At 46.7% G+C, this 22,532-nt stretch overlaps 1 protein-coding gene across 3 annotated transcripts in view; it reads left to right on the top strand.

Moving 5' to 3' along the window:
- The first annotated feature begins 777 nt into the window (after nt 1–777).
- LOC126544607 (pancreatic triacylglycerol lipase-like) overlaps nt 778–22,532 on the top strand; it is a 42,880-nt gene continuing 21,125 nt past the window's right edge. Inside the window, exons 1-2 of one of the 3 annotated variants that reach the window (XM_050192033.2) lie at nt 778–908; nt 1,373–1,510. The gene's annotated coding sequence lies outside the window, so the exon portion shown is untranslated. Of the gene's footprint in view, nt 909–934; nt 1,511–22,532 lie in introns of those variants that run through there. The other 2 variants (XM_055077767.2, XM_050192032.3) reach the window with 2 other exon arrangements.

The raw sequence follows: 22,532 nt of genomic DNA, 5'->3' as shown, positions 1-22,532 counted from the left end.
CGACTGTCGGTGCCGACTTGGTGCAGGCGTACAGGTGCGAAGCAGCGGCGCAGCAGATGACGCTGCACACGGGCGCGAGCTCCGTTAAAACCCCGCTTGCGCACGTCTGATGTGTCTACGCAAGTGTGGTGCGTATTTGCGCCCCAGACGCCGATCATACCTGCAGTTCACGGCCTCTAAAACATACACATTCCGTGCACATTAGTCTGACATAAAGCCTGCACCGTGTCTGCACCATTGCATTCGTTTCGAGTGCTTCGCTGGGCCTGTACCTCATGAATAGAGCTGCACGATTTGTGAACTACTCGTGAGCCGCCGTGAACTGGTTCACAGTGGTGCAGGCGAATCGAACAGACCCGAAGAGTTGACCACAATCTACACGCAAGTGCTATACGATGCTGCTAGACCGCCATCACACAAGTAGGGCGTACAAAAGCGGCTGCGCGAAGAGACCCAAGCGACGACATGGTCGGCCGCCGTCCCGTCTCGCTTCCGGATGTTCCCTCAAACTAGGCGCTCGCGCCTACGCGTCCAGTAGCGCTCAGAGGCGCATGACGCGACAGAAACGCGGCGCCGGTCGCGTGTCTCGCGAACCCGGCATGAGTGAGCGATTTCGTAGGAAAGGGGAGGGGGGTATAGTCGGCACGACGGTGATGGTACGAGTACGTGTCTTCGCACCCCCCCCCCCCTCCCTCCCCCTCCCCGCTCTTCCCACGTTTGAAATAGTGCGGCCAGGCAGCGAAGGAGAAATGAGAGGGTGAGGCAAGCGTCTCTCCACCACCGTCGAAGTCGACCAACACAAGCCAACCATGAGCCAACCAAGAACGGCCGCCACTTGCCAGTAGCCAGTTGGGACGATCTGCAGTGCCGTGGGCCGACACTCAATGCTTTACGGATGAGAAGCATAGGTATAAAAAAAGAAGATTGGGGTCCTCTTTTATTCTTGGAACGATATTTCTCTGAAGGCGAAGGTGAAGGTTTCCGTGACATTTATTAAGGGCGAATTGCCGCTGGCCGTTCTTGAAAAGAAAGAAAAAGTTCGTGATCATTTTTTTTTCTAGCCTTCCTGAGCGCGTTAACAGAACCAAGATACGCAGCTTATCGGCGTATTTACTAAAGCTTCAGCATTTCTTGATAAACTCGTACGCGAGGCCGATCTGTTGCATAGCAATCAGTTTCACATTGTTCAAGAAGACGGTGTGGCTCTCGCCCGAGAAACGCCCTCCACTTCGTTGGGCAACTCGCGGTCGCTTGGCATCGTCACGCGCCAAAAGCTTGGACCCGGACTTCTTGTAAGCGCGTGTCGGCGTGGCTGCAGGTCCTACTGGTCCCGTTCGCTGGACGCTGACCCTCGAAGTGTTGTGTGGTGCAGGTGGTCTGTGACGACTGGTTTGGTGCGTGACCTTGTCCGAGCTCGAAACACCGTGTGAACATGACCGCCACTGGAGCGAAGCACGAGGTGGATCCACAAGTTTGGTGACCCTGCCGCCCTTGGAACGTTGACCACATGGTCAGTACATGCTTGACTTCCGTTTTTCTCTGATGCCTCGCCTGCAATTTGCCTAAGATTTCCGCTTGTTTCAGTTCTTGCTTGTCAGTGCGTTAGTCTTTAGTCGTAGCCTACGGTTCGAATCCCACTTGTCTTGGTCGAGTGGCTGGCTGTGGAATGCGCGAGTGTCCGCAGCTCCTACCTCGCAGTAACTGCTGGGTTCTACTAACGCTTGCCACATGTCGCATGGACCTTGCCATCGACCCGACCACGCGTGGTCTCATTGCGGCGTCGGCCCGGCTCTTCACGGCCATCAAACTGGCAGATTGACGACTGTAGACAAGTGTGACTCGAGACTCTGCGGTGATTAGTTTGAACGGCCCGGTTCCACTTTTCCGTAAGCATTCATCACGAACCATGAAATTGTGTTTTTACGTACCTGCTGTCTAGCTCTTTGAAATGTTCCAGCGCTCTTTGAAAACAGAATAGCAATAGATATATAATTGGGAGCACTGTTCCGCCCCTCGGACTCGGACCATTGTTCGAAAAAGGAAGAAAACTTTAAATATGCGCACGGTGAATGAAGTCCAGTTCAATTTGTGAAAATCATGAGATAACATGTTTTCCGTTGCTGAATTGAACCGGGTGAGTGCTCAACAAGTGTGAATGGCACGGCCATAGTAACGTGCCTGTGCACAGATAATGTTTGCGCTTGCGAGGCATACGGTTATCGGGTCACCTTCCCGCATCCTTGTGCCTCTGACACAGCTTCAGCGTCACGATCAACCGAGGCCAGCGTAACCGTGTTAATCATGTTTCCATGACGGAAGCTGTCGCGAGCTGTACCTTTTGAAGAAGTAAATTCACTGACAGAACGAAAGAGACGAAAATTGAGGGTATTCGAGAAATCTTAACTTTGTCCATCGAGAAAGATGGGCTTGCGCCTTAGGCATTACTTCAGTTAAAACAGGTAAACATCTTAGCAGGTAAACAGTAAACAAAGATGTAAACTTGGATCGGAATATGATCAACTTATTCCTGTTAGTGAAATTTCATGACAGACGGTTTTCGCATTCTACTCATTAAAGCAGTGAATTCAATGACAGAAGAAGATACGCACATTGCTCGAGTATGTTTAAGAAATTTTGTCCGCGTTGCTCATAAGCACTGCATCGCGACGCGTATTATGCGGTATTTAGCAATAGCGTCTAAATACACGTTCGCAGACAAACACTTGAACTGGGAGGACTGGAATGTGGCCGGTGTAATCGTGTTAGCGAAGTTCTACGACAAAAGGCTTCGCGAGGGGCTTTGTGTTTTGATCATAGGCCTAGAGACGAACGATGCTAACGCATATAAGTTCATTTTTCTATTATTCATCAAGAAACCCAAGCTGGCCCATCACTAAGTATTTCACAATGACGACTTTCAACACCTAAGCAGGTAAAAAATTAATGTCTAGGGAGATGGAAATGTGGATTACGCGGCAGGTGGCCGTTCGGCATGCGACTGAAAACTCAAGCGACCGCTGTGGGATCAACGACGCTGCAATACTCGGCCGCGAAAATGAGCGCCCGTCCATAACAGATGTTGCTGTGGCGTTCAAGAAGCGATTCGATCATTAGCACGACCTACATGCAGCTGACGTTGGTGTATATGGTCACAGTAACACACAAACCCTTTTCACTTGGTCTGGGCTTCCTCATGCTTTCAGGTCATGGAATGACTTTCCTGATTATGTCGTTGCCGAAACTGAGAAATTCCTCCAAGACATTGCTGTTCCTGTGCAACCGCAAAATGTGTGATACCCCTTATTTAATTTTGTGCGTTGCTTATTCCTAATATTATTGTAATTGTAATCACATTATCCTTTCGTGCTAATTCATTTTCGTTTTTTGCTTATTACCTCTGTTCATATACCGATACGGTTAGTTTTGCTTGACGTTGTTCGGTTTGCCTAAGGGATTGTATGTATTCGACTTTTGTTGCCAAATAAGTGTCTTACATAGTAAAATACTCTAACGTTCCGATAATATACGTCAACGTTGCTTTGTAGGTTGTTTTCTTATAATGACGTCGTCCTTACTGAATGCCTCATATGAAACATAAAGAAATATTTTTTAAAGGGCCCATTTTATGCCACACGGGCATTATACACGGTCGGTTGAATGTGCAGTCTGCGCATGGACATTACGTGCAACTTATCGAACGTCATCCACATATAGACATTACAGGTGCAACCCGCTGAACGCGATCATGAAGTCGTCCGTCCGCCCACATCGCAAGAGCTGCACTGCGTTCTAGTAGGAAGCGTCGCGTGGCCCTCAATCGTGGTCACCTATGTTCGTTGCGCGTCTTTTCACGATGCGATCGTATTTGTAATGTATCATCATCGCCGAGCCGCGTAGCGTGCGCGTATATTCCACGGTTGAGCCGACCAGCCGCTCATTTTCCATTCGTCCCAGCGTGCCGACGAAGCGAGTAGCGCCCTTTCTTCCTGAACGCTTCCGTATAGCAATTGTTCGTATATATATGCGCTTGTTATGCGGGGCCCGGGGCCAACTCAGGCGCTGTACGCTTCTGCACGCGTTTATTTGGCGCCCTCCACAAATGGTAATTAGGAGTGTGATGCTGCTGCCAATAATGGCACCCCGCGCTGGGTAATGCATGGAAGAGGGAAAGGGAAAAATAACCCAGTCGCCAGCCTCGAGGGTTAGAGCTTGATAGTACTGTCGCTTTTAAACGCGTTGCACTAATTGCTTGTGGTGATTGTTTTGTTGCCTGTGCACTAGGCGATCCCCAGGGCACACCGGGAAGTGTTGTCGGCGTTGTTGTTGTCGGTCGCTCCAGCGGGCAAAGATTGGGCATGTGAAAGGGTCTGGAATGGCGGGAAAGCGTCACTCGTAGGTGTATACTTACTTCAAGTCTGCTGACCGTGTCGACGGACCTTTCCAGGTGCCTATCGGACGCGGAAACCGAAAGCTCTGGGATAAAAACACTTCCTTGACGAAGCCCTTGTAGAGACGCGAGCCACAGCATCGCGTCTGGAGCGGAACAAACCGGCCATCAACGCGAAGAGAGGAGGACCCGTTTTCAAGTTCTCGGGCCGGAAGGAAGTGTTTTTGATGCCCGGCAGCGGCGAGGAAATGGGGCTGTTACGTAACTGCGTTCAGGCCGGCTCTGTGCGCACGCGTGATTTGCGACCAAGATACTAAGCTGCGGCTTGGTAGCGCCTAATTCACTTCGGTGTCAGCGACGCCGGCACCGGTTCTTCGGTAACCGCACACCGTGCACTTTCTGTTGTTGCGTGCAGTGGGGACCACCAGCAACGACGGTGCTGGCAGCGGTTCGATGCCTTTCACTTTCTTTTTTCACGTCCAGCGCTATCGACACCGTTTCTTCTCCAACCGTACATACTGCACTGTATTATGCTGCGCAGTGGAAAATATAAGGCGAGGCAGCAGACGAGAATAACACAAATGTGAAGAACGAGGCTATAGCAGCATGGCCTTCCGCAGCGCGCCCAGACGATATTGGGCGCCTCCGCGCTTCACACGTGCGAGTCGTTCCGGAAGCACCGCGGAGAGTTCGATGATGGATAAACTTCTTGGCTTGTCTTCCGTTGGCTTGCGGAAAACGCAATAGCGAATGCTTGGGAAAGAAAGAAGGGCGAACGAGGCTTCCAGTTGGCCTTTTTGTGCAACGCACAGTCAATCGCAGCTGTTATTTGGTTTCCTATCGTACAACGAAACGAACATACGAAACAGCAGCTGGAAAAGGGGCACTGCATGCTTCTTCGACCTCCTCAATACGTAGTGGCGGAAATGCAACCAGCGCGGGACGATCTCGGCGGTGGGGGGGGGGGGGGGGGGAAGAGTTACGTAACACGCCAGCCGACTCCCCCGAGCATCCGAGTGTCTCGCTTTCTCGAAGCGTGCTTTCGGATCTGTGCCGCGCGATGATTTTTGCATGGTGGTGGTACGTGAATGATGCGTTCGCAGAGAAGGCAGACCCTGTCCCGCTTGTCTTCTTCGATGGCAGCATTCTAGAGGCGTGCTGGTCTCATTAAAGGAATGCTTGCTTGACATTCCTGCGCGCGGGTGTCTGTTGCTGTTCCGTGTCGCCGACGTTGTACTTGTCACGGGTTGACGGAAGTATAGGCGTAGTAGTGTTTCCTGCGCAGTATATGTACTTGTGTGCGCCGCACGTTCGCGACATACGGTTCGTTTTGAAATGCCTGTCGAAATGATTGCCGGCGGGCGGGATCGATGGCTTCTTGTGCCCGTTACGTCACATGCGGGTGCTCTTACGATCGCAAGGCGGAACTTCGTGGCAGCGGGAAGTAAAAAAGAAAAAAAAAATCTATTTTGATGAAGATGTAACAGGCCACCCGAGATAAGAGGTGCGAAGTTGTTGTCGTCGGCAACAACCTTGCACATCTTAGTAATAGGGAACTACTGCTTACTTAGCCAGTTATTTTGTATGGTGGGATAGTGACATACCGATTCCTCGTCCCCTTGTGGTGCCTATTTAAGCGTGAACAGTCCTCGTCAATCACTCGTATGCGTCTGTATAATTTGTATACGCCAATTACAATAATTAATCTAGATTTCTCCTCATAGTTCTTCTTACGCACAATTGTGTAGATTGAAGTTATTTCACTCTTCCGCAATTATGCACCGGGCTAATGCATTGCGATGAACGCGCGAAGTGGCTAAGTTAAATTGTATTGAGTTTTGTTGGAGCGCCATCCTTGCATTCTGTGTTGTTCATGGAACTTAGAAGAGGTAAACATATTCATAACTGTGTGTCCCGTACACTTCATGAACGTATACAACATTTGGTAGGATGTTTAAGCTTTACACGTTTACAACGGCAATTTACTGCCTTAAGATGAGTTTAAGACCCCTTAATTTGTGTCGCCGACGGAATACAATAAGAATGTACTCCGCCTTTTCCTACCGTCGACGGGCAGGTAAATACGTAGCTCTTGTTGCTTAAGTTTTTTTTTTCTGACGTACTTCCAGTTTATGGAGATTTTGCGTCTCCAGTATTAACTCTCTCATATTTATTCAAAGCGCACGCCCCCTTCGGACCCATGCACGAGTGGATACCAATGAAACAAAAGTGAGAAATGATTAACATATCACAAAATAAGCAACTGGTTAATTATAAATGACGTCAATTAACACAGGGAATACTGCGTATTCGTATGACGTTCTTTGGCCATACCTGGCCCTTGCGCCACTAAACACCACACATTCATTCTACGTAGTCGTAATATCAAAGTATAAAACAATATCTTCAAATACAACTCAACTATAGCCTACATTCAAATCTGCGCTCTGTGTGACAAACATTCTGCAGTTTTGAATCTTTCACGTCGCACACGCAGAGGCCTTACAGTCATGAGTATTGTCGGTTTTGAGGCACGCCAACATTCGCGCAGCTCTCTATTTGAGAGGATGATAAAATAATTTGCCGCAGCTAACACTACCCATAATCCTTGGCAGTGCTTTCGAAAACGAAATATCTTAAGTAGCTTTCTTAAGACATCTCAGTTCGAGCGTGTGCTACGTGCACGCTCAAACTGGAATCTACACTTTTTGAGCTTCGCCTCTCGTTCGTGCTTCTGTGCACTCGACAATGCGAATTGATTTTTGCTGTGTTTGCCCAGTGGTCTGCTCTGGTTCTCGTTGCTCATGCGACACGCACTCCAGGACACCCGGTTTACAACCGGCTTGAGTCGCGTACTAATCACAGTTCGCCTTTTCTGGCAATAAAGCACTGAGCGACACGAAAAAAAAAGAAAAAGAAATAGCTTTCTGTACCAGCAAATGCAATCTGTACCACAAGTCAATGCAATATTCCGCGGGGGCGCCAAGCAATCAAGGAAGTCGCGACCGCCATCCTGCCCGAGGAATTCCAGGTCACACGGGGCACGATCTTCGAGCGTGCCTTGCCCTTGTTACTTCTTGTTGGTTCTGTCAAGCAGCCCGCTGCTGCTGCTGCTCGCCGTCTCCATCAGCGAAATGTCAACGTTGCGGCCCATTTTGTATTTTCTTTCTTTCTGCAAGAGCGAGTCAAGGCGCCGCGAAAGCATAAGGAAAAAAAGAAGAAAAAGCGCAGTTTTTCGCGACCTTAGGCGAACGTGCTCGGTAGCATGACACTTCCGCGAGTCGTGGACTAGCGGCTAGTCCATGAACGACTCGCGAAAAAAGAAAACAAGAGGTGCTTGACCTCCGACAAAAGGGTGGTTGACCTCCGCACAGTTCTTTGTACGCGGGGAAGTGGGGCTTTAATAGCGTGCCGCGCAGTGTAGGCCAGAGACTCGTGTCAATGAACCAGTAACGTCGAGAAGCCGCGGCGTCTTCCGGAGGAAGGGGCATGCCGTCAACCCCTCGTGCGTTACTACTGATGATTTCGCGGAGCTTCACTGCTTTTTCTCTAACCTAACCCCGCGTTGTATACTAGCATTTCCCACCCCTCTCCCTCCCTCCGTTCCCTCGTCCCTTCGGTCTACGTCACGTGAATCACAGGCTGACTGTGGGAAACGGCGGTTCTTCTTCATGTTGGCTGACGGGATCCGTATACCTCTCACTGCACTGTATGGAATCGTTGAGGCAAAGTTTAGCCGTAAGGGTCGCTGAATAAAATTAGAACCCCGATGCAGTTAGAACTGAAACGCGAACGATTTACGAGCAACTGCGGGCCTCTCCGAAGGGATTGTTTCGGAGTTCGTTCTCAGAAAAGAAAATAATGGATGAGGTAGGGAGGGATGTTTCTATTTACCTATCGTTTGTCGGTGGCATCGTTTGAAATAAGATTCGGAGTGTGAAACACACGGAGAAGTGGGTTGTTCGAGACCACGCGTTTCTAAGACTAAAAAAAAAAAAATTTTTTTGTAACCTTGGAGTCGCACAATCTGTTCGCACAAACGTACCATCTTGAAAGTAGGCAGGTGATCTGCTCACTATTTCTTCTCTTTGACCCTTGCCTAGACTGCTAACCCCTTTCCGGCGTTTTCTGAGCGGACATTGCTGTTTTCCGCACAAAAGGCCGACATGCATAAAAGGGAACTATGGGAGAATCTGTATGTCGCATTAGTCTGTCGATAGCCCACCGAAGTGTACTTAGAACAAGAAAAAAACGAGCTTTCTCTTTCACTGTTCTCACCGTCTTGATGAGGCATGGGGAGTAGACCACTCCCGTTAGGCGGGGCAGTCATTGCGAATTTTGCTGCATACTTTTTGCCACGGGCAAAAAAAAAAAACAATAAAAAAAAAAGAAATGTCATCCGTCACATCTCTCCTTGTTTTCCGCAAGCAGACAAAATGTGGCGGTGGTGGTGAAAAAGTAATATATATATATATATATATATATATATATATATATATATATATATATATATAATATAATGTGAACGAAAAGAAACGGAATGTCATTTTGTAGCAGCAAGAACAGCACAATTAATGCACACACGGCGACGTTGTCTCGTAGCAGTCAAAGCAATGACTGCGTCATTTACCTCGATGCATGTACGGAGTGGGAGAAGATAGACCATTTAGTTGCGCAGTGAAAGAGAGCTTGCTGTCAACAGTGGGAAGCTGGAAAGGTCAAATACGTGACGAGCGTCTCATTTTTCTTTCTTCTCTGGCAAAGGACAGAGCCGACACAGGAAAATAAAAACGTGACAGCAACGTGTTCTCAGAAACCAAAACAGTGCGCGGAGGTCGAGAAGAGACGTGAGCTACAGACAAACGTGAAACGCCCATATTTCCAGGGAAGCTAACGAAAACAAGAACACATTCCTCTTAGCTGATACGGCAACGCTGCGATGTGACTCCTTCGTGTAGTCCTTTTCTTCTCAGTGCCGTTCCTCTATTTTGTGTCCAGTGTGCAACAAAAATTATCCATAGGAGCTAGCAGCGATATTCAACTATCCTTTCGCGCCGGATTCACAGCACGTGCTTGCTAGACTCTCTTGACGATCAGCCTTGTTCCTATGACGCGGTAACTTCTCGGGGGTTCTATGCCAGCAGCTGTGGCCGCATTTCGGTGGGGGAGAAATGCAACGATGCTCCTGTACTTAAATTTAGGTGTCCGTTTTAAAATTCACGGCTTCCCCCACTACGGTGTGCCTCTAAGTGCATGCACTCTCCACGATGAGAGAGAAAGCGAGCACAGCGGCTTTCCGTCAATTACTCCGAAAATTTCATGTCCTCATAGTTTAGCAGGGTGCCTCGATGTCCTCCTCGCCCACTGCTTCAGAGAGGGGCAGGAAGTCCGCATTTCGGCACTCTAATAGTTCAGGACAAACCCCGGTGACCGCGAAGGATGTATTGATGATGTATCGTTAAAAATGTATTGCCGAATACATTTGCCATTGAATGTATTTGAATACATTCAAATGAGAGTATTTTAATTGTCGGATAACTTTTTCGCGCACGCGCAGATGAGTTTTGCAGTTGGTCCATCCTCGCTGAGCCTGAGCACCTAACCTCGAAGTCAAATTTTGGATCTGCAGTAGACTTCGCAAGCCATACAGCGATCCATCTAATTAAAAGCGTCGTTCTTTAAGAGAGCAGAAACTCGCATTTCTCGTGGAACGCGTGTTCCGTAAACTTTTGCGCTCGACAGTACGTGCACATTACCAGTACACCTTACAGGCAGTAGAAGTGAACGTTGAAATGAGCTGTACGCGCGTATATATACATGCTAGTTTTATAGTAGGGGTCCCAAAGACATAGTCGAAGCCACTGCGCATGTGCGAGATGCAAGCTGCGTTTGGGTTTTTCATTAATTTGGGCACGCTATTTCACTGATTTAGCGGTAGCCCCATAAGTTGCCCCAAAATATTTGCGTAAACAAACATGGCAGCACCCATCGAAGCGACGGCTCAGCACCAAACTGGGTTCGATTCGTGGTAACGTGTGAAGTTCGCGAGTTAGGACAAATGACTGCGGTTATCGCTTTCTCTCAACTATAGCGTGTGTTATGAAAATTGATTCATTAGACGCCGTTGATTCCGAATTCAATTGTAGATATTACGGTTCGCAGGCCTAACACGGCTTAGCTTGGCTGGTGAAGGCACAGTTGGTTACTCAAAACTAAGCGCAACTAATTGTTTGTTGCTTACAGAATAACCTCTAAATTGTAATTAAACGCGAATACACGAAAGTCAAAACTACGATTCCTATGATGAAATGGTATATTTTATTGAATTATTTCTAATAGCTTTTCTTTGACGTCGTATTGGCGCTGTCAGCGCAAGACGCTATGCGCAAACGCAAAGACCTATTTTAAGACTCTTCACTCCTGCGTGCCTCAACGCTAACCCCCTCAAAGCTCTTTGGGGCCCCAAACTATTGGGGCCCCTATTCTAAAACTCTCTACTATGTATGTACATCACATTTCTGCCTGTAATTTTCACCGAAGCTAATCGGCATTGAGCTTGGTCACTACACTACGTATGCAGACCACGTGGTAACGCCGGCCTGATGCTTTCATTATCCCGCGGAGTAGTTCAGGCTTCCGAGACAGAAAATGTCTTCGCCATAGCTCCAGCAACCGTTCAGCGTGCTATTAAAGCGAAACTTTCTTTGCAACTTCTTTTTACTTTACCACTGCTGCTGCTGCTTTTTGGCACATCGCATGGGGCCGTGATTCAGAGCTTCTTCGTAGATTACAGGAACGCGCTAGAGAGGTGAGGCGAGCAACTCGTTTCGACCTATTCACCGCATCGAATGTGCACAATACCCTCTGGAGCTCCCAGGGCGTCGCCACATTAGCCTCTTGACAGCTGTAATTATCCGTGACACCCGCGCAAAAACATTGCAGATTGTAGCGATTACATTTCGACTAACCTGCAAGTCCAGAGGGAAGCTAGATAGAATGGTAGAGAGAAATGGGGGAGAGGGGGCTATCGCGACACGAGTGAATGACAGCCTTTTCACTCTGCTCGCAGTTCACATACAAGGTAGGGCGAGGGGGGTAGAAAAAAACGTGACTTGAGAAGGCAAGAAAACGCTGCTATAATAGACACGACAGGGGTTGCGGGCAAACGCGATAAATTTAAATTATAGGCACGGTGCGGTACGTTTGTACAATTTCTAAAAAAATAAACACCATGCAAATTTGTCAAGCGGACAACTTACGCAGGGCGTGCAGAAGCAGAGCCATATTAAAGCGCACTGTACGGTCTTGGCGGCACTACTCAAGCGGTCACACGTCAAATCAACACTTCTGTGCCCGCCACGGTAGTTTTGCGGCTATGGCATTGCTCGAGGTCGTGCGTTTGACCCCGACCACGGCAGCCACATTTCGACGAGGGCGAAATACAAATCACTCGTGCACTTACATTCATGGACACGTTAAAGAACACCACGGCGTCAACGTTAATCCCGAGTCCGCCACTACGGCGTGTCTCATGATTCGACTGTGTTTTTGGCCCGTACAACCCCAGAATTCGATTAATACTTCTGTCACAACGCGATGTGCCATGTGAGGCAATCAATATGCTCAACCCTCTCAGAGGTCATGAAGTATGGGGCACAACAATGCCTCAAGCAAACACCGCTCCCTGTGTGTTCTGTGTACTACGCAGACCAACAACAGTGGGGCACGCAAGGTACTGTTTAAGACCAACTCGCCTCTCTCGCGTTGAACTAAACGTTGACGACATTAAACGTCCGCCGTCAGCATCACCGGTAATTATCGTCAATCAGAGCAAAGAGCACAGAAAGCTTCGCTTACATCGTTTCCCGCAGCGCGTGGAATCCGCATATTTCATTTGGCTTTGTATCTTTCGCTTACAACTTTCTTTTACGAAACACCATTTCGCACTCTGCTGATGGACCTCTCTGACCTATATAATTTCCGGGGAGAAAATAAGCTGTCTTTAACGTTGAGAGCAACTTTCTGTACGCCTGTTTACTACAACCTTGTTTTATTGTCTGTAAGCGAACGATCAATGAATAATATATTCCAGTCGGTGTTCGCGACAGTTATGGCTGATTGTGGCAGCGGCCTGGCAACTCCCGTTCAAAAGATCCGTACAGCACGGAATTTCAACGTTTGCACTGGCGCAAATTTCGGTCGTTTAAATTCGGTTGTCGGAGCAGCGCGTATTGATTGCAGAGTTGCTATAAGGTGTTAAAAATTCACCATTTCACTGGCGCATTGAAGTGCAGCTGTTCACGCGATCTCCCACGATATCCCTCGGGAACTATGGTTGCCAAAATTTGCAGACAAGAAAATAAATCCTTTCACCTCTTTGATAAAGCCACCTTTTCAAGGAGCGCATTAACGCAGTCCATATCCCTTAATTGTCGCCGTGAGGATTCACTATAGAAGCACGCCCCTCCCCCATTCTACTGTTTTATACAACTGGTTTTGATAAACCCTCATGTGGGTTTATATATCGGCTCTTTCCTATGTTTCGGGCGGATGACAATTTTCCCTGAAAGTTTTTCTAGCATGTGGATTTGTGCATAACTTCATTTATCTCATGGCCTCTGAGATGGGTTGAAATGAGCTCGCGCCGACTGATTTTGGAGGCTATGCTTATTTACCGTTCCTACGATTCGGGCTGTCAATTAATTCGGTTGCCATTATCTAGTCTTTCGGCCTCCTCAGATTATATAACGACACCTCCTCTCCCTCCCCAAAGACGCTAGATTTCAATCATTACGATTGCGGATCAGGACGAATTTTCTCCTTTTCCAACTCGGAAGCTTTCGTTCCTATAAATCTGTATGCTCATCTTCTTTGCAGCCTCTATGCAGCCTTGGTTTGCGTTTGCTGAGAGCCATATGCTTGCCACTAAATAGATACACGTAGAAAGGAAGGCACATTGACCTGTCACTGCAAGGCCTGTATGGGTGAACCAGGTTTCGGTGGGATAAAGATTCACGGCAGAAGCAAGAACGTGAGCTCATCGAAGCATACTATGAGAGAAAGGAAAACTCCTAGTTGTGCTAGTGATCCGTCGCTACTGCGTTGTCAATCGGTGGCTGCATCGTTCAAACGCCAGTTGTCTCAAAAGTTGCGATTAGTCAGCGCATGCCTCTTTCTATCTGTCCATTCATGGTTCTGCACCCGGAATAAACCAGTTGCACGTGCCGTGGTCAATGTGTCTTTGCTTTCCCCGTCTTCGTTAGCGGCCCACATGGTTTTTTCTTTTTCTTGCAGCTTCGTGGCTGCTTTCGGGTGGGCGACTCCCTCTCCCATCGAGCCTGATATTTTCCTCCTTCGCTTCGGTTTTTTCTTTAGCCAGCCTTTGTCCCTGGTCTGTTCCTTTTGTGCTGACCCTGTTCGCCCTTTCTGCTGGCTCCAGAAAGCTTGACCTTCGCCTCCGGTGCAACCCTCCGGGTACCGATTATCAAGAAAAATCGTCCGGCATTTTGCTTCCCACTAAGTGGTTTCCTGCTGCCGTCGGTAGTCGTGCCCACGTGTTTTTCTAACGTGAAAATCCCGGTGGGGGCAACGCTGCTTCCAGGCCTTCTGACTAATTCGACCACGTGCGCCTCGCAAGATTTTCGTTGACGTCATCCAGACTGCGAGTGACGCCACCCAGCGGTCGCCATAGGCACTGAACGGCCTTTTTTCGCCGTGCGTGATATCGACACGTGTATTGCGCTTGCTTTCTGCTGCGGTATTCTGGTTTGGCATAGTGCACGTGACTGCTTGCGCTTTGACTTGTATGGAACAAGAAGAAACGGGTATTGTGATGTGTTTCGCGGAGACCCCCTGCCAACTGACGGAACCTCATGTACGTATCGGAGGCTACTGAGGGCGAGACTGTAGCAGCGGCAAAGGTAAGACACGGATAATTACTGTGCATGGAAGCGACTTCGGGTCAGTGATAGTGGGCGTGTGTTCGTGGTGTGTAGCTTAGGTTCGCTGGCCTTGATTACTTTGACGTACGTCATTTTTTTTACATGCGTCATCTGAACCAAGAATCCTTGAATGTAACGCTTCGGTTGTGTATGCAGCTGATGGCATACGCAAAGCGAACACGTGGTCTAGGCAACTGCTCATGATGCTGCGACATATTTGACGTTGAGTGTGTAGTGCCATCGCGGTACAAGTCGCTCGCTTACTTGAATTTTGGAGCTGCAATGAGGCGGCACGATCATTCTTTGTGCATGCACATTAAGCTGCAGTCCCTCTCTCAAAAGATATAAATTTCGACGCTTTACCTCTATTGCACTGCAGTGAACCCGATGTTGGAAACGAGTCGGACCAGAGCTTTCAGTGCTGACTGCGACAAGCTCTGGCTGGAAGCATTGCAGATGAATTGACAGCCAGTCATTTATTTTTTCTAAACAGCGAATACATTTGATTGCGATAATAGCAGAATGAGCGAAAATGAACGAAAAATGACTGTTCGAAAGCAGCTGAATTTTAATCGCATAAAATTTCACAGGGATAACAGAATGCTGTCTTGGTATAAAATATTCGCACAATTTTGTACTAATTTTCGGAGCTTCTGCTGTGCTGCTGGAGAAAATCTGATCTAGACAATGCGCAGATTTTCACCGTGCTAGCTGTACAATATGGAGACCTCAATGACGTCACGAAAGATGGGACTTGTTTATGTATTCGCGGTACATATAATAGCGAATGTAGGTGGTGTCCAAAAACCCGATGTCTGTGACTTGTTTACGGCTCCCGAAAACGCGTCTGACGCCTTCAACCAGCAAAAGCGTTTAAGAGCCACATTTTAAATTAAGAGGGCGCCACCATATGAGACGTGAATTTGAGGCGGGCTGCTGTGTGAACCGAGTGCACGCGGCTTATCTACTGGGTAGTGAGAGGGGAAACGCAGTGAATGCGGTATACCATGTGAGTAGTTCATGCTAACTGTGACCACGCGGATGCTGTATTGAAAAGATGAGTCACTGCAGGCCCTTCGCGATTGTTGTAGAGCCCATGCCCCTCTTCCCGGCAACTAAAACGCGATTGCAGGAAACGGTGAGGAGGAAAAACTCGTGGAAGAACTGTCCTTGCTGCCAGTCCGGAGCTGCGGATTCCTGGAAAACAGGTTGCAGGAAGACGTGCGCATCAATCGGCAGCATGAGTCATGGATCATGTATAGGGACAGACATTTTTTTCAAGTGATTACTTGTAAAAATCTGTGCGATTTGTGCTTAGGCTGGCTTTGAATGTGTCGAGCTTGTGACACAGAGAAACAAAGATAAAGAAAAGCAGGAGTACTAACTAATGTATACTACACCTGGTAAATGAAAGAGGGGAAAAGAATTGTTTTTGTACCCTTGAGCTCGAGATAGATGTCCTGTTTCCACACTCACACGTGGTATAAATGAATGGCCCAGGCGAATACGCTGCGAGTTCATTTCTTCGAATTTCTGATCGCAACGTTGCTGTAAGGAATCTCGCGGGCAGCTAACAAAACCCCACATAGGCCTCCACTCTCTTGAATGCAATCTTTGAATCGGCAACTTGATACCATACGCATTGAACATGCACGCGCAGCAATGATAATCCCGCAGCAATGACAATTTGACAATTTACGATGGCTTCCACTATTAAACGGGACGACGACAGTCACCTGAAAAGCCTGCTTGAACCGGCTAGGTGTCCAGGCTCAGCCAGGATGGATCAATTGCAAAACTCATCTGCGCGTGCGCGAAAGAATTATCAGACAATTAAAATATTCTCGACCACAGGCTAGTACAATAAAGTGTTGTTACCATTGAACAAGCTTCACCTTTACCACCGCGATACCCTAGACTTTGGTAGTGGTAGTACGCGCAATTGAATGGCAACTGTACTCAAATACATTCAATGGCAAATGTATTCAGCAATACATTTTTAATGACACATCATCAATGCATCCTTCGCGGTGACCGGGTTGTAATACACATACTACAGTCGAGCCTATTCCATATCTCTGTATTTTATGTTCTTTCTTTTAATGCTAAGCTTTCTTTGCCTCTTCCTTCGACTTTCCCACTGCTGCTGCTGTGGGCTGCTGCCACGCACACCGCGTCGGGGGATGGTTCAGAGAGTAAGAGAGAAAAGGCGGCGGGATAAGCTCGTTTCTCCCCCCCCCACGTCGAATGTGCACAATGCCTTCTGCAGCTCCCTGGCCGTCGCCACATTAGCCGCTTGACAGCTGTAATCATCCGTGACGCCTCTCAGAAGCATTGCAGAAACTGCAACGCTTGCCTTTCTACCAACGTGCGAGGCCAGAGGGGACGCATATAGAACTGTGCAGAGGAGGAGAGGGAGAAGAGGCAGTTCTAATATAAGAGGGGGGAGGTGACATGAGAAGGCAAAGAAACCCCACTAGTATAAGACAGTGGGTGCGGGGAAACAGGATAAGCTTAAGTTCAAGATACGATACAGTACGTTGCTGCTATTTCTGAAAAATAAACGCCATGCGAATATATCAAGCGGGTTTCAACGCGGGCAGGGCGTGCAGAAGCAGAGCTGCATTAATTAAAACGCACCGCAGGAGTCCAGGGGACATCCAGACAGGAGAAGTACAGGAGACACTACGGAAGCGGTCGACCGTCAAATCAAAACTTCAGTGGCCTCTGCGTAAGCTTTGCGGCTATGGCATTGCTAGAGGTCGTGGATTTGATCCCTATCGCGGCAGCCGCATACCGATATATTTTATGTGTTTATTCAAAGATTGTTGTGCTTTATCAGCACAAATCACTTGCAACTTGTCATTGGCGGGGATTTCAATATTAATCCTCTGGTAAATACGCCGAAGTCGCTAAGATTGCAGATTATTCTTGATTCTTTCTGCTGTAGAAACGTAATTACGGCACCCACACGAATTTGTAGCAATTCCGAAAGCTCGCTTGATTTGTTTATCACAAATAGCTCGGACGGCTAAGTGCAGTCTGGTGTAATTGAAGGAAACATAGATCACTCGTCCGTGTACATGATATATAAGGTTAATCGCGCATTTTGGAAGTGTCATCGTTCTGACCCACTTCAGATTGAAGCAATTAATCAGAAAACTCTGGAAAATTTTCGCACAGAAATAAAAATAAATTAACTTCAACTCTGTACTTGACTGCACAGACGCAAATGAAGCGTATAATATACTTATCGATACACTTTTAAAAGTTTACGAAGTTTGTTTTCCGTACAAAAAAAGATAAAAAAATCGAGAAAGATTAGGAAACCATGGTTTACTGATGAATGCCTCAGAATGATCCGTGAAAAATATTCTTTGTACGCAAAGTTTCTTAAGACTCGGGATCCTGCGGACTTCACTTCCTTTAAAAGATGCAGAAACTCTATAAATAAGTTATTGAGAAATGCCAAGAACAGACATTTTGAAAACGTTTTTAATGGAGCGGGAACTAGGAGCGATGGGCACCCTGCAATGCAGTTTGCCTGTACATGTCGCGCCACCTGGCAGCGGCGGTGAGCACCCGCGGGTAGGCCCTCACCATCATTTCACCATTGTCCGTGGTGCGCTCAGGCCCGCCTGCAAGCCTGCTTTTCCAATTTTCCAATGGATTCCCCGCGGCCACTTGGCAGCTTCTTCGTGAGAAGTGTGAACAAAAAGAACAAGCGCAGATACTGCTGCGTTAAGAAATGTCACAACCGCGAAGGGGATGTCGGCATCAAATTGTACCGCTTCCCTTTAAAACCGGGGGAAGCAACCCGGCGGCTGAAGTGGATCGTCGCGGTTCGTGTCGGTCTTGCGAATTTCTGTTAAACGAACTAAGACGGAAGTGCAAAAACAAGAAAAATGAAAATGAGCCAGCAGCGGCATCTGCAAAAATACACAATAAAGCGTCAAGTGCATAAAAATGCGTGAACTGATTCCGGCAGTTGTAAATCAGTTTTGATAGTTGTTTAGCTCGTCTTGCTTCAAAACAAACTTGCAGTAGTTGTTAGGTGTCAACTCTAGCTTCGTAAGCGCTTGTATGCGCTGTGCTTCTTCCTGCGCCAAGATTAAGACGCGAATGCTGGAACCGAGCTCATTCGTGCCGATGTTTTCTCGCGCTTACAACAACAGAACTAAGGTTGGAGTACACTGCAGAACACGTCGAGTATTCGAAAATTAGCATTTCCCTCGCGCACACAAGCGCATGTTTGTTCAGTCTTCACGTTGTTTAGTCTCAGCTGATTGCTCTCTATGATGCTTCAGCGGTAATGCCCTCTCACAGTCGAGCCCGAACGACAATACCAGAATATGCTCGAGGCACTTCGTCAACGGACAACAAAGCACTTACCTGCCAATTCGCCAAAACCTATACAATGTGAGGGGCAAGGCACGCTCCAAGTAAGGAAGCGACAAATGACAGTTCAAAGACGTCCACGGCCGTATTTGCTCACTTTAGCGGCATAAAATAGTGACTTGTTAACGCACTTCGAGATCGACGTCGTGAGCATACTTACTTTGTTGTGACAAATACTTCGCGGCCTGCGGTGGTTGCTTAGTGGCTGCGGTGTTGGGCTGCTGAGCGCGAGGTCGCGGGAATAAATACCGGCCACGGCGGCGGAATTTCGATGGGGTCGAAATACCAGAACACCCGTTTAATTAGATTTAGGTCCACTTTAAAGAACCTCAAGCGGTCCAAATTATTCCGGAGTCTCCCACCACGGCGTGCCTCCTAATCAGATCGTGGTTTTGGCACCTAAAACACCGCAATTTAATTTAAGCACCTCACTGTGATGTCCGTGCTGTTTACTTCTTTGACACGGTATACGTGGTTGTAGTAAAAGATTTTACGTCCTTTCTCAAGCGTCGGTGGTCCAAAATGGGCCTCGATGTTTTCGATTGCATTAAAACCGCAATTTAGAACGTCCGAAAGGTTTCAAACGAGCGCCGCAAAAGCATGCCTCCGCAACAGCGGCCGCCTCGGTGTTTCGCGCAACTGACACGGTGGCGCTGACGGCTGAGCCGATCGCCGCGCCGCCTGACCATTGCAGGGAGCCTATGTCGTTTGGCGTCAAGTAAATAAACTTCTACTGCCGGAATCTCATAATAAGCAGGAATTAGAGCTGACACTTGATAACAAAGCAATTAGTGGTGAAGAATTAGGTGACAAATTTAACAACCACTTTACGTCTTTAACCCCAAGCACGTATAATATAAATGCGACTTCATTTCTGAGTACTCCCAATGCTTACACAGCTTTTTGTTAACCTGCTACACCAGCAGTATACACGACCTTTTGTCCTTAAAAAACAGCACATCGCGCGATATAGATGGATTGCAGATTAAACCCATTAAGTTTGTGCGTAATCTTTTGTTACATGTGCTTACTCACATTTTTAACATTTCCTTATTAAACGGCGTCTTTCCTGAGAAAATGCAACAAGTGAAAGTGATTGTTATATTTAAGTCCGGAAACAAAAACAATTTGACAAATTATAGGCCAATATCTATACTTCCTGTAATTTCGAAGGGTCTCGAAAAGATCATTTGCGCGAGAATTAAGTCATTTTGTGATAAACATAGCATCCTAACACATATGCAGTTTGGTTTCCGGCAGGGAATGTCTACAGAGCTTGCCTTGCTGACGAAAAAGAAATAATTTTAAATAGCTTTGAGAACAAAATGTTAACTCAAGGTGTATTCGTTGACTTATTTAAGGCTTTCGCTTCGGTTAACTATAAAACCCTATCTTCAAAATTAAACCATTATGGCTTTCGCGGGATTCCCCTTAAACTTTTGAAATAATATCTTGAGCACAGAAGGCAGTGCGTCGCAATTGGATCAAAACTTTCGTCAGCAAGAGAACTAACACAAGGCGTTCCACCGATCTTATTTAACATTTATATTAATGACCTAACAAATATTACTGAACATGCATAATTCATAGTTTATGCGGATGATACTAGTCTTTCTTTCAGATCACTTGATATTGCACAACTTACAAATATGGCAAATAAAACTTTAAACTTATTGCAAAAGTGGAGTAATCTAAACTCATTAGCAATTAATGGATATAAAACTAAGGCTGTGTTGTTTACGCCACCACAAAAACGTGTAAACTGCAATACAGTTCTTTACCTCGGCACAGAAAGGATAGGATTAGTCGATAATGTCAAAACGTTAGGTGTAATTTTTAACAAACATTTAATTTGGGATACACACATTGAGCGTATTATGTCCACTTTGGCGAGAGCATGTGAAATAGTCTGTCGATTACGACACATACTGCCCTCTAAGGTAAAACTGATTTCATATAAGTCTCTTCCTTTCACATGTTAGCTATTGTAATCTAGTGTGGGGTACGACATTGCAAGCAAACATACGAAGCTTAAAAACATTACAAAAGAAAACTGACTGACATGCTGTCAACGCGCCATTTGATGCACATAACTCGAGATATTTCGTGCTCTTAATGTGCTTCCTATTGAATATTTTTATGATTATAACTTAGTCTTAAAAATTAAAAAAATATTTTTGCTGTAACAACAGTGTTTTCATAAACTTGTGCAACTTAGTCAAATCAAGGGAAGCGTTATATCAAATCAGAAAACAGAGCCAGTGGGTGTTACCTTTCACAAGAACTAATTATGGTTTCAAGCTATTGCAGTACCAGGTGCCGAGAATATTAAACCTGATACATGCTTCCCATACCGAACTAAATGCTATTACGAGAAAGGCACTGAAATTAAATTTAATAATGGTCAAATGTTATAAATCATACCATTTGCATTTTTTTTAATTTTGACTTTTTTTATTCGTGTTAGTTTTTTAGCATGTTCCAAATTTCCCTTTTCCATCGTTCCGCATTTCTTTTTTTTTTGTTCCTCTGAACATTGCCGCTACATTCTGAGTAAAATTGTTGGTATTTTTAAAGTGTATTTTTTCAGGTGTTGCTTATAATTTGTGCATGATCTTCTTTCCTTCCCATTTTCTGGATACAGATGTATGCCTACATGTACAGATGCAAATATGTAAAGATGCTGGGTTGGTGTAGATACGCATGTGGAATATATGTATATAGATGTTATAAATGTTCTGATGTGAATATCAATGTCTGTATAATATGAAATTGTTTTGTACACATGTAACAGATTCTCTTTGTGAATATGCTGCAACTTTTTGTCAAAGACGGGACAGGAACCTCGCCAAGCTGCGATTGTGCAGCTTTTTGTTCCTGCCCTTGCCTTGTCTTTTGCTGTGAAAGAGGAAAATGCGAAATAAAGTTGAAGTTGAGTTGAGACGGGGGCGAAATAGAAAACGCACCTGCACTTAGATTTTGGGACACGTTAAAGAACATCACGGTGTGAAAATTAATCCGGAGTCCGCCACTACGGCTTGCCTCGTAATCCGAGTGTGGTTTTGGCCCGTACAGCCCCATAATCAAATTCAAGTTTAAGACTTCTGCCACAATGCGATGTGCCATGTTATTAAATGACAACGCTGAACCCTCTCAGAAGTTATAAACTATGGCGCACAAGAACGCCTCAAGCAAACACCTCTCCCTGTGTGTTCTGTGTACTACGCAAGAAAAACAGCAGCGGTACACGAAAGGTACCGTTTAACATCAACTCACCACTCTCGTGTTAGCCTAAACGTTGAAGAAATGAAGCTTTAGCCGTCAACGTCACCGCTAATTCTTGTCGATCGAAGCATCCAGCACGGAAAGCTTCGCTTACATCGATTCCCACAGTGCGTGGGATCTGCATAATTTTTTTTTCATTGAAACCACGTCTTCTGTGCGGCTGGCTTCCTCGCCGTGCATCGTGGGAAGGGTTGCGACGCCATTACTATTGGGGTCGATCGTCCGCTCTAGAATTACTACGTATGCTACCAAAGGCAGAAGAGTTGCGCGTCTGTTTTATCAACGCCGCTCGTGCCTCCATAGGCAGAAGGCTATCGCGTTTGTCCTAAGCAATCGTGCACTGCGGAGAAGCTGGCGATCGGGCCACTTTTTTGTTTTTCCTGGCGCCGCCGGTGCAGCGAACTGGATGATTGACACTTCTCGACGTACCCATCGCCGTGTTTCGGTGCTTTATTGCTGATATGCCTCCCGGGCAGCCAGTTGATAACTCCTTTCCGAGAGAATCTTTGGGGTCGGGCATA

Source organism: Dermacentor andersoni, chromosome 10 (assembly GCF_023375885.2).
Source record: "Dermacentor andersoni chromosome 10, qqDerAnde1_hic_scaffold, whole genome shotgun sequence".
Classification (NCBI taxonomy): domain Eukaryota; kingdom Metazoa; phylum Arthropoda; class Arachnida; order Ixodida; family Ixodidae; genus Dermacentor; species Dermacentor andersoni.
The sequence above is the reverse complement of the archived record's forward strand: the minus strand, read 5'-3'. Positions and strand labels throughout refer to the sequence as shown.